The sequence below is a fragment of the Carettochelys insculpta genome, chromosome 1, assembly GCF_033958435.1.
Source record: "Carettochelys insculpta isolate YL-2023 chromosome 1, ASM3395843v1, whole genome shotgun sequence".
Taxonomy (NCBI): Eukaryota; Metazoa; Chordata; order Testudines; family Carettochelyidae; genus Carettochelys; species Carettochelys insculpta.
The window spans coordinates 311,620,002-311,633,836 of NC_134137.1; the positions used below are offsets into that span (position 1 = coordinate 311,620,002).

A 13,835-nucleotide genomic window follows, 5' to 3' on the forward strand; every position below is an offset into this window, starting at 1 on the left:
AGTGTAAACAGTTGTGACAAACCAGCAGAGTCAGTGTCTCCTTCTGCACCCTGACAAGCCATCTTTGCCTTGCTGAACCCCCTAGGGGCCGTAACAAAAGGAGAAGTTAAAGTGGAACAGACAGAGGTACCAAAGGTAGTGTCATACTCACTGGAAGTTAATGTCCTCTCTAATGATATCCATTAATCTATATAAGAAATTTAGTAGAAGGAACATATTTGCACACCATGTGAAAAATACATTGGGTGGGCACAGGTGGCATGTTATTCTGGTTTACATTGGTTTTGCACAAGCAGACCCAGTCAATCCTAAGGACACAAGTGCAAGAGGAGGCACCAGCAGTGAAATCCTGACCTCACTGAAGTCAAAAATCAGAACACCTATTTCACGTTAATGGGGCCAGGATTTTTATCTAAGTATGGAACCCACAGGTAAATTGAATAAGCACATGTAACCTCAAGCACACTACCATCTCATAGCTCCAGAGCCATAACAACCCCTGAGATGCACCTGTACAGCAAGAGAGTGACTAGTGGGGCCTGGCAGTTACAGAGGACAATAGTCAGGAGGCAAACTTCATTCCAAAGGGATGTTGTCCTCTCCCTTCATTTAGGAGCTTTCAGCTGACAGGGAAGCATCTTGGAGGTGGCCAGTCTCTCCCCAGTCATCAGACAAAGCATCCTTGTCCCTCCTTCTCGGGCAGAGAGGAGCCACTGCCTCCTCTGATATCAACCCCTTGTCCTTTGCCTACCAGAAGTGTGAGCTGGCTGACTCGTCACTCCAGTTCTCCACCTGCCTGCACCTGGGGTGAATCACACAGAGGCAGCAGGAACCTCTCTGGTACCACATTCCATATGTTAGCCTGTTATGTCTGTGCAGTAGTTTCCTTGTGTGGGTGTCCTAGAGCAACAAAGGCATTGTCATGGTAAACAACAGGGCTATCGTCTAAAAGCATAACATTCATCACCCCACCAAAGTCAGCAGCAGTGACTAGAAAATGAAGCGTATTTTGTTAAAAGGGCATCACATATCAAAGTGTTTCTTCATGTGGAGTTGAGGCAGCAGGTTTTAATCTGCAGACAGAGTACATTTATGATCCTCTGACATTTTACCATATGACTGCTGGAGATAAAGCAGCCCACTTTGAAGTATGCTCTGCAGCCCACAGTGAGTGGTGCTAAGCACAGCAGTATTTCTCTGACTGGAATTAATTACTTCAATCCTTCTCACTGAAGAGACTATTAGACTTCATGGCAGCGCTCTACATATTCTTTTTACAAAGACAGTGAACAGCTGAATCATGCAGCAGTTTTATTCCGACCTTAATTTGTTTAAGAGTTCGATAAGGCTGGTAATCCCAGTGACAAGTAACAGTAAGTAAAAAACTCAACGGTTTTATTCAAAGAAAAAGCAGTAGCAGTTGTTTTTTCTCTGCCAATGTAATTTGCCCCCCATTTTAGTCATTTCCTTTTCTTTTCAGTGAGAAAACTCTTCCAGGTTTCTCAGACCTCTGATGATTAGAAACCCACTGGCCTTGCTTCTACTAGGATGAATTAGGAAGGTATCGTTATTTGTATTACATTTGCAACTCAAGACTATATTCAAGAACATGCACAGCTTGGTATAAACACAGAGTGAGAATTAGTTCCTGCCCCAAAGAAGTTATTAAGATGACAGTAGAAGGATAAATGACTCATCCAAGATCACAACAGCTGGCATATGGCAGAGCCAGGAAGAGATCATAATTCTCCAGTGTCCCAATTCAATGCCTTATGCATAGGGCCACACGGCTTTTCTTACCTCCACCAATTGGAACGAATCATGACAGTGGTAGTGTAACAGGGCTCAAGCATTTTTTCCACTGCATTGTATTATGTGTTCAGAGCAAGTTAGAGATCTTGATGGTAAAATCTCCATATCCCTGTCCACTAGTGATCCTAACTCATGTTGAGTTGTCTTTAGGGCAGTGCAATAATCAGAGGAATACCCAGACAACATTTCGGTTGGACTTTGCTCATTTATAAACTCATGAGAAAGGAAGTACCCACACTGTGCACTGTAAGATATCATTGCAATTAAAACAGCTGAGGAGGTCTGCCGAGGGATATCAGAGGACGAACAAAGTGACAGAGCTAAAGCATTCGCTGGAAATGTGAAATAATGTATATACTTAGCAAAATCCATAATTTTTCTTTTTCTTTCAAGGGTATTATGTGCATAAATAGAATTCCTGATTGCTAACTGGCTCCTTATGAAAATAAATTAGTCTGACACTGAAGTGTAAATACCATAAGCAAACTAACATTCCCTAATAATAAGGCTACAGGTTTTGAATAATCTACAAGGTAGACTGTTGATAATAATTGAGATATTTATTTCAGACGTTAGATGATAAGCCAAAAGGCATTTATGTGTTTATATTATGGTACTGCAGTGTAGAGGAAAACAGTTTGCAGGTTTCTGCCCCTTACTGTGTGTTTTTGAGAGTTTACTATAAAATTTAGTTTAACCTAATAAAATTTTGAGTAGGTCTTATATTTTACCTTGGAATCTGGCATTTAAATGTCAGAGATGAGAAAATGAAAGGAAAAACCTGTGCAGAAATTTCACCTCTCACCTGCATATTTGAGGGTATAGGTAAATGTCTACAGAAACTATTCACATTCCACACAGAAAAAAGCAGCATATTCTGCATCCTTCCCTAGACTAAGCACTGTTTTCACTGAATGGGTGGCACCTTCACCTTTATTCAGGCAAAATGCCCATTAAAGCCCCAGCCTTTATCCCTTGTTCATTGAAAGCTGAAGGCATTTCCTGACATGCTTTTGGTGAACTTCTATAACAAGCCCTTGGTGAGAACAGGGTCAGAGGGATCACCAAGGTGCTGGGATTGCCCTGGTACCGTGTGAGAGCTTTTAACCTGAAATCTGTTGCTAATGACATTAGTATGAAACATGGAGCTAAATCTAAAGGAGAAAAGTTATATCCGAATACACAGATATTTTAAAATTTAGCATAATGGGGCTAAAATCATACAGGGTCTATGTTCGCTTCTGGTGGAGAGACCCCCAGTGGTGGTAAGGTCACTAGGTAGGATTTTGGAATGACCTGTGTCTGGCACAACTTCCCATGAACCAGGAGGGTCTTAGGGAAACAACCAGCCTCAAGTGTGAGTAGTAATGTCCGGGAAAGAGTGTGGACAACGTGGTCAGAAGATCCCCTGAATCATTGTATACTGTCAACAGTCTCTGCTAGCAGGGTTCCAGCAGAGCTCTTTTTGCCTCCCTGAAGTGCAGAGAAGTGGGGGAGAGTATAGAAGATGGGGAGGGTACCCCTGAAGGCAAGAAATAGTGAAAACAGCTCCCGCTTTTGGGATAAACCCTCCCCAGATATCGTAACCACCCATAGCACAGGGAGATTGTACTTTTACAGCTCTCTGCAGCAGTTTCAGTGGATCTGCACTATGAAAACTGTAGTTTATTTTTGCTTCCAAAATTGCAGAATTCCAGGTCTGTGTCTTCAGAAAAACTGCACAAAGCTAGTGGAGCAGTCTCAGCTGCTCATCTCATTATGTGAAAATATTGGCATGAACCCTGGAAAACCATCTGACACCACCTGTCCCTCAGTTATTTAAAAGAAATGCCACTTGTGCTCTGTGCTTAATTTGTAATGAAAGAGGTGCAGAGGCTCAAGCAATTAGGAGACAGGGGTTGAGCACTTTTTTACACTCATAACTGATATTGCAAGCCCAGAGGTCCTTGGGCTACGAGCTGACTAGCCTAGAGGTGCCCAGGCTCAGCTCTGACAAGTCCAGGCTGAAAGAGTCTACTAAAGAGCCTGTTTCTCAAGCAAACTTAAGTAATTATTATACACAGTGATCTTGTAATATCCTCTTTGTTGGGAGTTACCCTATGAAAAGCCTACACTATACTAGGGTGGGGCATTATGTGTTTTTCCATGCCACTGTTAAAATGTTTTCTTTATATTTCACCAGAGCCCATTGCCTACCCACAAAACACACATGCCACTAAGTAAAATCTTATATGTTTTGACTTCTAAGGGCATTCTGTCTGCTACTGCCAAAGAGAAAAAAGCAGATGATGATAGAATCAGAGAACATGAGAACTGGAAGGGCCTCAAGAGGTCATCCAGTCCAGTCCCTGCCATCATGGCAAGACCAAGTACCATTTAGACTATCTCTGACAGATGTCTATCTAACCTGCTCTTAAACAGCTCCAGTGATGGAGATTCCATAACCTCCCAAGGCACTTTATTCTAGTGTTTAACCACACTGTCAGTTAGGAAGTTTTTCCTAATGTCCAACCTACACCTCCCTTGCTGCAGTTTGAGCCCATTGGTTTTTGTCCTATCCTCAGAGGCTAAGAAAAACAGTTTTTCTCTCACCTCCTTGTAACCCTCTTTTAGGTACTTGTAAACTGCTATCATGTCCCCTCTCAGTCATCTCTTTTCTAAACTAAACAAGCCCAGTTCTTTCAGTCTTCCCTCATAGTTCACGTTCTCTAGACCTTTAATCATTCTTGTTGCTCTTCTCTGGACCTTTTCCAATTTCTTCATATCTTTCTTGAAATGTAGTGCCCAAAACTGAACACAATACTCCAACTGAGTTGTAATCAGTGCAGAGGAGTAGAAGAATGACATGTCTTGCTCACAAAGCTCCTGTTAATGCATCCCAGAATCACATTTGCTTTTTTTCCAACAGTGTCACACTGCTGACTCATATTTAGCTTGTGGTCCACTCTGACCCCTAGATCCCTTTCTACAGTATTCCTTGCTAGGCTGTTGCTTCCCATTCTGTATGTGTGAAACTGATTATGTCTTCTTAAATGGAGTACTTTGCATTTGTCCTTATTAAACTTCACCCTATTTACCTCAGACCATTTCTCCAATTTGTCCAGGTCATTTTGAATTATGACCCTATACTCCAAAGCAGTTGCAACCCCTCCCAGCTTGGTATCATCTGCAAATTTACTACCCAAAACAGACCCCACTTGTTATTCCCTTCCAGCATGATTGTGAGCCATAAATAACTAATCTCTGAGAATGGTTATTCAGCCATTTATGCACCCACCTTATAGTAGCCACATCTAAGCTATATTTGCCCAGTTTATTGATAAAAAGATCATGTGAGATGGTATCAAATGCCTTACTAAAATCTAGGTATACCACATCCACTTCTTGTCCCTCATCTACAAGACTTTTTGTTCTATCAAAGAAAGCTATCAGATCGGTTTGGCATAATTTGTTCTTTACAAATCCATGCTGGCTGTTACCTATCACCTTATTTTCTTCCAGATGTTTGCAGATGAATTCATTAATTACTTGCTACATTATCTTTCCTGGCACAGAAGTTAAACTAACTGGTCTGTAATTTCCTGGGTTGGTCTTATTCCTCTTTTTATAGATGGGTGCTATATTTGCCCTTTTCTAGTCTTCTGGAATCTCTCCTGACTTCCAGGACTTTTCAAAGATGATAGCTAAAGACTCAGATACCTCCTCTATCAGCTCCTTGAGTATTCTAGGATGCATTTCATCAGGCCTTGGTGACTTGCAGACATCTAATTTTTCTAAGTAATTTTTAACTTGTTCCTTTGTTTTATTTCATCTTCTGAATGTTAGCCCTTCCCACTAGCATTCACTGTGTTAGGCGTTCCCTAATCAGACTTCTTGGTGAAGACCAAAACAAAGAAGTCATTAAGCACCTCTGCCATTTTCAAATTTCCTGATACAGTTTCTCCCTCCTCACTGAGCAGTGGGTCTACCTTGTCCTTGGTCTGCCTCTCGCTTCCAATAAATTTATAGAATGTCTTCTTGTTACCTTTTATGTGTCTAATTAGTTTGAGCTCATTTTGTGCATTTACCTTTCCAATGTTGCCCCTGCATACCTGTATTTTTTGCTTATATTCAACCTTTGTAATTTGTCCCAGTTTCCACTTTTTATATGACTCCTTGTTGTTTTTGAGATCATGCAAGATCTCCTGGTTCAGCCAAGGCAATCTTTTGCCATACTTTCTATCTTTCCTACAGAGCAGAATAACTTGCTTTTGTGCCCTTAAAAACGCCCTTTTGAAAAACTGCCAGCTCTTTTCAGTTGTTTTTCCTTAGTCTTGCTTCTCATGGGATCTTACCTACCAACTCTCTGGCTGTGTATAGACTAAGCCCCAGCTTCGAAGGGGGCATGGTAGAGTGTTGGGAGATTAGTAAAGAAGTGCTCCGGTGCATATGCAGCATTTCATTAGGCTAAATTTCCCCTGCAGCAACTTCAAAGTGTGAAACTTCAAAGTGCTGGCTTGCATGTAGCCTCGGGTCAACCGTGGGTACTTTGAAGTACCCAGGCTCCTTCGAAGTCCCTTTACTCCTCAAAACTTTGAAGTACCTGCGGCAGACCCGCAGCTATATGCAAACCGGCACTTTGGAGTTCCACACTTCAAAGTTGCCGCTGGGGAAATTTAGCCTAATGAAGTACTGCATATGCACCACAGCACTTCTTTACTAATCTCCCAACACCCAATTACCAGGCCCCCTTCGAAGCTGGGGGCTAGTCTAGACACAGCCTCTGAGTTTACCAAAATCTGTCTTCCTGAAATCCTCTGTCTCTATTTTGCTGTTCTCCCTTATAAGCCGCGTCTACACGTGCCGGCTACTTCGAAGTAGCCGCGCCAACTTCGAAATAGCGCCCGCCACGTCTACACGTGGTGAGCGCTATTTCGAAGTTGACATCGACATAAGGCGGCGAGACGTCGAAGTTGCTATCCCCATCAGGGGATGGAATAGCCCCCTGCTTCGACGTTGAACGTCGAAGTAGGGCACATGTAGCCAATCCGCGTCCCACAACATCGAAAGAGCGGGGTCCGCCATGGTGGCCATCAGCTGAGGGGTTGAGAGACGCTCTCTCCAGCCCCTGAGCTCTATGGTCGCCGTGTGCAGCAGCCCCTTAAAGCTCCCCGCCCCCGGCCTTGCTGTGCAGGAAGCTGAGCGTGCGTGCAGGCAGCAGCAGTAACGCGCAGCTAGCCTGCACGCCTCCCTGCAGCCCGAAGACACACCCCCGCTGCGACGGCCGCCTGCCAGCCCCCCAAGCGCCCCCAGGGCACCCCCCACCAAGGGGAGCCAGGGCTCCCAGCCAGCCAGCCAGCCCAGGAAGAGGCAGCGGGGGCCCCTCCTGGACGGAGGCAGAGATCCAGGACCTGCTGGGGCTCTGGGGCGAGGAGGAGGTGCTCCAGGTAATGGGGAGCAAAAGGCGGAACGCGGATGCATTCGCTCGGCTGGCCGAGGGCCTGGCCGCCCAGGGTCACCCTGCCCACACTCCTGACCACGTCAGGAGTAAGGTTAAGGAGCTGCGGCAGGGTTACGCCCGGGCCCGGGATGCAGCCATTCGATCTGGGGCTGCCCCCACCACTTGCCCCTTTTACAGGGAGCTCAGGGAAATCCTGGGCCCCCAGTACACCTCCTCCCCGCCGGCCACTCTTGACACCTCAGCCGACGAGCCCCAGCAGGCCCCAGAGGCGGAGTCCACCCCGGAGGCAAGCCCAGCACCCCAGGGGCCCCCCCAGGAGCCCACCCCGGGGACGCCGGAGGAGGAGGAGGGGGAATCCTCCTCCAGCGATGGGGGGCTCCAAATAATCCTGCCGTCCCAGAGCTTCAGCAGGGCGTCCGCCCAGAGGGTGTCCCCCAACTGTGGGAGCGGACCATCAGGTATGTACCCTCCCGGTGCACACCCCCAGGGTTGAGGGGCGGGGACAAGAGACATGACCAGGGCCCTCCACATGCCCAGATGACCATGGCCCCAAGGACAGCAGTGGCATGTCCCTCAGAAGAGTGCATCAGCCCCTGCCCCCGCCAGCACGACAGTGCCATGCCCCATCCCTGGGGATGCGGGGACTGGAACCTAGGGTCCCTGGGGAGCGGGCGGGGGGACACCCATCAGAAGCAGCAGCATCTCCCGGGGACGGGGACGGGGATCCAGCAGCAGAGGGGTGGGGAGACAAGGGCCACGGCTCAGGGGCCACACTAACGGCTGTCTCCACTCTTCTTCCCCCCTGTGTTCCGCAGCTGCACCATCGGAGGAACCGGAGAGCGCCGGCGAGGTGTCAGTGGTCCCGGAATCCCCTCCGGGGCCATTGCTGCAGGCCAGCCCCTCGGTGGAGCACCAACCAGCCCCAGGGCGGGGCTGACGGCACAGCCACCACCACCAGAGGACGGCGAAGGACCCCCAGCTGCTCGCGACCCTCCGGAGGCAGCTGGAGGTGTCGGAGCGGTGCCTGCGGGTGGACAAGCGGCGGCTGCAATTGCAGGAGTGGGCGCTGGCCTGGCGCCAGGAGGCATGGGGGGCCTTTGTGCGCACTTTTGAGCGCATAGTGGACTACCTAGCCCCCCATGCTGCGCTGCCCGCCGCTCTGCCCGCCCTGCCCGCTGCTCCACCCGCTGCTCCACCCACTGCTCCGACTGCCATCCCACTGCCGTCCGCCACCCCGGGGCCTTCCGCTGAGGGGGACCCGGGGCCAGCTGACACCCGCTGGCCGTATCTGCCGGTTCGTCCAGCCCCCAGCCAGCCTCAGCCAGGGCTGAGGCCAAGGCGAGGGTCGCACCCGCCAACCCCAGGCGCTGGACAGTAGGGGGTGCGGGGCCCAGGACGTGGCCCCACCTCCCCCTTTGTACATATCCCCATTATATTTGTATATAGTTTGTGTTAGACCCCTCTTCTTTTATGGTACCTGCCCCCCCATGTAAATCATCCCCCCACTTTTTGTTCCACTATTTTATATATATATATATATATATATATATATATATATATATATATATATATATTGTATTAATAAGAGAATTCACTGTTTTGTGGTTTCAAAAACAACAGGTCTATTTTTATTTGCAAGAAAAGTGGGGGGGTGTGCTCTTGGGTGCTCTGTGGTGTGGGTGTGGGGGCAGGGAGTGTTGTGGAGGATGGGGGGGTGCAGCGGGAGCCTGCCAGTGTTCACCCCGCGGCCTGGTTGAAATGGGCCTGCAGGGCCTCCCGGACCCGGATCCCCTCGGGGTCCACCTGGCGACTGGGGGCAGCGGGTGGCTGCACGTCAGCCCTGCCAGCCTCCACAGCCCAGCCCTGAAAGAATGCCTCCCCCTTGCTCTCAACCAGGGTGTGGAGTGCGCTGCACGCACCCACAGTCTGGGGGATGTTGGTGGGGCCTGCATCCAGGCGGGTGAGGAGGCACCTCCAGTGCCCTTTGAGGTGGCCAAAAGTGCGCTCAACCACCTGGCGCGCATGGTTCAGGCGCGTGTTGAAGCGCTCCTGGCTGGCTGAGAGATGGCCCGTGTAAGGGTGCATGAGCCAGGGCCGGAGGGGGTACGCCGCATCTGCGATGACACAGAGGGGCATGGCGGTGTCCCCCACAGGGATCTCCCGCTGGAGGATGTAGGTCCTCGCCTCCAGCTGGTGGCACAGGCCCGAATTCCTGAACACCCGGGCGTCGTGGGTGCTGCCAGGCCAGCCAACGTAAATGTCCAGGAAGCGGCCCCGGCTGTCCACCAAGGCCTGGAGGACCACAGAATGGTAGCCCTTCCTGTTCAGGAAGCATCCTCCGCTGTGCTCCAGAGCTCAGATGGGGATATGGGTCCCATCCAGAGCCCCTAAGCAATTTCGGAAGCCCAGGCTGGCAAACCCCGCAATGGCGGCATCCGGGTCCCCAAGCCGCACGAGCCTGTGAAGGAGCAGGGCATTGATGGCGCGGACGACCTGCAGGGGAAGGACATGGGAGAGCACCAGTGAGGGGTGTGCAGGGTATGTCTGGCCCTCCCCCCCAAGGGCTGCCCTCCACCCCCAGGGCTGCCTCCCCCTCCCCGCGGGTCCTCTTACCTCCATGAGGACAGCCCCGACGGTGGCCTTGCCCACGCCAAACTGCTGGCCCACGGATCTGTAGCTGTCTGGAGTGGCCAGCTTCCAGACAGCGATGCCAACCCATTTCTCAACACTGAGGGCACGCTGCATGAAGGTGTCCTGGTGCCTCAGTGCAGGGGTGAGCCACTGGCAGAGCTCCAGAAATGTCTGCCGGCTCATGTGAAAGTTCTGGAGCCAGCACTCGTTGTCCCACTTGCCGAGCAGCAGCCGCTCCCACCAGTCGGTGCTCGTGGGGTAGCTCCACAGCCGGCGGCGTGTGCGGCAGGGGCAGGGGCGGGGGTGGAGGACAGCAGGGTCTGGGGCTGCTTCCTCCTCCCCTGGAGGCAGCTCCTCTTCTGTGACTAAAAAGGTGATCAGCTGCCTCCTGCATGGCATTGAGCAGGGCGAACACTGCTCCTGCAGGGGCGGCTGTGTGGACCTCTGGCTGCTGCTGCTGCTGGGGGTCCATACTGCTTTGACGAGGTGTGCGTGCCTATGGCTCTGCAGACCGCGTGCTGTGCGGGCTGAGTGTGGCTGGGAGGGACCCTTTAAGGGAGCGGCTAGCTGTTGCCCCAGAAGCGCTAGTCCGCCCTGTGACCCTGTCTGCAGCTGTTCCTGGCACCCTTATTTCGATGTGGGCCACTTTGGTGTGTAGATGCTCCCCTGCAGCGCCTACTTCGATGTGGTGCTGCCCAACGTTGACATTGAACGTCGACGGCACCAGCCCTGGAGGACGTGTAGACGCTATTCATCGAAATAGCTTATTTTGATGTCGCTACATCGAAATAAGCTATTTCAATGTAGCATTCACGTGTAGACGTAGCTATACAGGTCCTTAGAATCGTGAACTCTACAGTTTCATGGTCACTTTCTCTCAGGCCACCATCCATTTTCAATTCTCAACTAAATCCTCCCTGTTCATTAAAATCAAATCTAGAACAGCTTCTCCCCCAGCCACTTTTCTCACCTTCTGAAATAAATTGAAATCAATGCAGTCCAACAGCTTATTGGATAGTCTGTGCCTCGCTGTGTTAGTTTCCCAACATGTCTGGGTAGTTAAAGTCCCCCATCACCACTAAATCCTGCGCTTTGGATGATTTTGTTAGTTGCTTAGGAAAAGCTTCATCCACCTCTGCTACCTGCGTAGGTGGTCTGTGGTAGACCCCTAGCATGACATCACCCTTGTTTTTTCACCCCTTTTAACTTAATCCAAAGACTCTCAATGCTTCCGTCTCCTATGTCCATCTCCACCTCAGTCCAGGTGTGTACATTTTTAATATATAAGGCAACACCTTCTCCCTGTTTACCCTGCATATCCTTCCTGAGTAAACTGTACCTTTCTATAACAAATCATTTCCTTCAGAGACAAGATGAATTACCAAAACGTGCTTCTGAATCACTTCTTTGTATATGACAAGATGGGACTCAAACAAGAAAAACTCTCATTGTAAAATATAGCTTTCCAAACAGGTCTACACAGCATCTTATTTCTCTCTCCCTCTGCTGTATTTTATTTCACTTTGCAGTTATCTCACTTCATTCATTTTGTGAAAGATTCTGTGAAGAATCGTGGTGCTCTGAATGGCACCCTCTCACTGTCTGTCATGGTTTACAGCATCCTTTTAACACCATGATACCTGAAAGGTAGAGTTCATCGGATCTTAGTGGGGAGAGAGGCTCAGTGGGGAGAGACAGCCAATGCAGGTGTGAAAAAATTCACTGTCATGAGCTGATCTACTGGAATCAATGGAACTGCTCATGGGGGTAACACAAAACATCTTCATAAGACTTTGCAGGATTGAAGCAAGACTCATCCTCTCTTCTGAGTTTCAGGGGAAAATGCTGCTCTCTTATATGCCCCATTTGGGGGACAGAAGGAAAGGGGTAAAATGTTTTGGTGCCACCCAAATAATTACAGAGAATCTTCATTCAACTCAAAGAGATCCTTTGGATGGCAAGTAAAGTTATAATTATAAACTAGAAAAGAGCAAGATCAGCAGCTGCTGTTGCTTGTGCCTGTACCCTCCTGTAACTGACAGCAGCGAGAGACTTGGCAAAAACAGGTGTCCAGAAGTGGAAAGACATTTGAACCCCTGTGCTTGTCAGTCCACTCTTGCAGAAGCCCAGTAGTAAGCAAGTCCCTAACAGCCTCTGTTCCTACAGCAAAGAAGGAGCAAAGTCACTATTTCAGACCTGAAGGTGCTTCTTTACTAGGGACACTTGAGGAAAACAAAGGGTCTGGCATTTTCCTTCATGTTTGGGCTTCCACATCAGAATAGCAGGTTAGTGTATGCAGAATGTGCTTAATGTAGTAGTGTTGTACATTTGAAATCATGTCCAACATAAAAGAGGAAATAAAATGATAGACATTTAATGGTTAATTTTATATCTGGGCAGTATTTGTTCATATATACTGTAAGTGTATCTACAATGTTATTGATTGTCATCTTTTTCCATGTTGGTTTCTATTTTAATTGTAATGCTTCCATTCCTGAAATCCGTACTGGGACAAAACTCCCATTAATTTTGGATGTAATCTTAATAGAGTAGCAGTATTTTTTTTTACTTTTCGGTACCAGTGCCAAAGGGCTTGTGGTTGCCTTAGCAGAAGTAAAACAAAATATAAGTCACTGTAACTGAGCAAATTCCAGAGAGGTACTCAATACTGAAAGGAAGGAAAAACAGGCTTCCAAGTATGGGTCAAATTCTCTGATGATGTAAATTGGTACAGCTGCAGCAATGTGAGTGGAGCTATGCCAATTTACACCAGAACAAAATTTAGCCCTGTATCTGTGAATGCGGTAAATAATAATAGAACTTATATACAGCGTAAGCTATGTATTGCACCCATCACCAAAGTATCAGATGCCTAGTATCAGCAAGAGTAAAGCCAAGCACCATGAATATAGGTCTTATACCATTCTTCCTATTGCTGTGTATTATATTGTATATATAAGTATAACCGAGGCTGTGAACATGTTCTCAGAGAAGAAACACAAGTAAAGAACTAAATCTGTGCTTCTTGTGTTAACATGAATTTCCATATGAAACGAAAGAAAATGGATATACTATGATCATTCACTGGTCCTAAAAGCAATTGTACTTAATTTTACTAATGCAAAAAAAATGTGATAGTGCTTCTTAGATAATACCCCTGAATTTATTGTGGTACTTGCAGGACAAGTACTCCAGAAGGTACTCAGCACTGGAGTCCTAGATACAGCTATAGGCATGCTAACCTGGCTTTCACAATAGCAGTAGAATTTCACTGGAGGGTCCCATTAGAAAGATTTGTTTCCCCACTCATAACAGATCTCCTTTCATCATAACCGCTTGGTGAAGCCACTTCTTAGCCCGTTTTGTTACCACTAAAATTGAACTAGAACTGAGGCCGTTAAGTTCTAATCAATACTTCCCATGCTGACACCAAACATTCTGGCATGCAAGATGTCACCTCTGTCCACTGATCAGCTAGGATGTGACGCCAGACTTATGCTTAACAGACTTCAATCAAAAAAACAATGTGGAAAAAGAATCAGCAATAGCGCATCTATCCTTTAGAAGCCAAGCCAACAAGAACCACCTCTGACAAGACTTCACAATCTTCCAGGCTTGCGGCAGAGATTATCCAACACAAATCAAAACTCTCAGAAATGGAATTCTTGTGGGAGTCCGTTCCCACTGTTTACTTCCCCAACAGAGAAAAGAAGAAATTAGCAACATCACAACTAAATTTTCCAGGCTTATGTTTATGCTCAGCACCTGAGGCCTAGCCAACTAGCAGGCAGCCCTTATGGGCTGATAGCTGCTTTTTTAAAGTAAACAGCCTACAGTGCCAGAAAAGCATGCAAGAGCGGTCTTTACACTACAGCAGTGCAAATAAACTTTATACAATCACTAGAAGATTTAGCTGGCATTGCTTAGATCCTTACTTCAATTTATTTCCATT

At 47.9% G+C, this 13,835-nt stretch overlaps 1 protein-coding gene across 5 annotated transcripts in view; it reads left to right on the forward strand.

Moving 5' to 3' along the window:
* Positions 1-1,188: 1,188 nt before the first annotated feature.
* The window catches only part of BEST3 (bestrophin 3), a 38,622-nt gene continuing 25,975 nt past the window's right edge, over positions 1,189-13,835 (forward strand). For 4 of the 5 annotated variants that reach the window (XM_075012971.1, XM_075012951.1, XM_075013002.1 and 1 more), the window contains exon 1: positions 12,000-12,168. The gene's annotated coding sequence lies outside the window, so the exon portion shown is untranslated. Of the gene's footprint in view, positions 1,374-1,480; positions 1,562-11,999; positions 12,169-13,835 lie in introns of those variants that run through there. The other variant, XM_075012961.1, reaches the window with a different exon arrangement.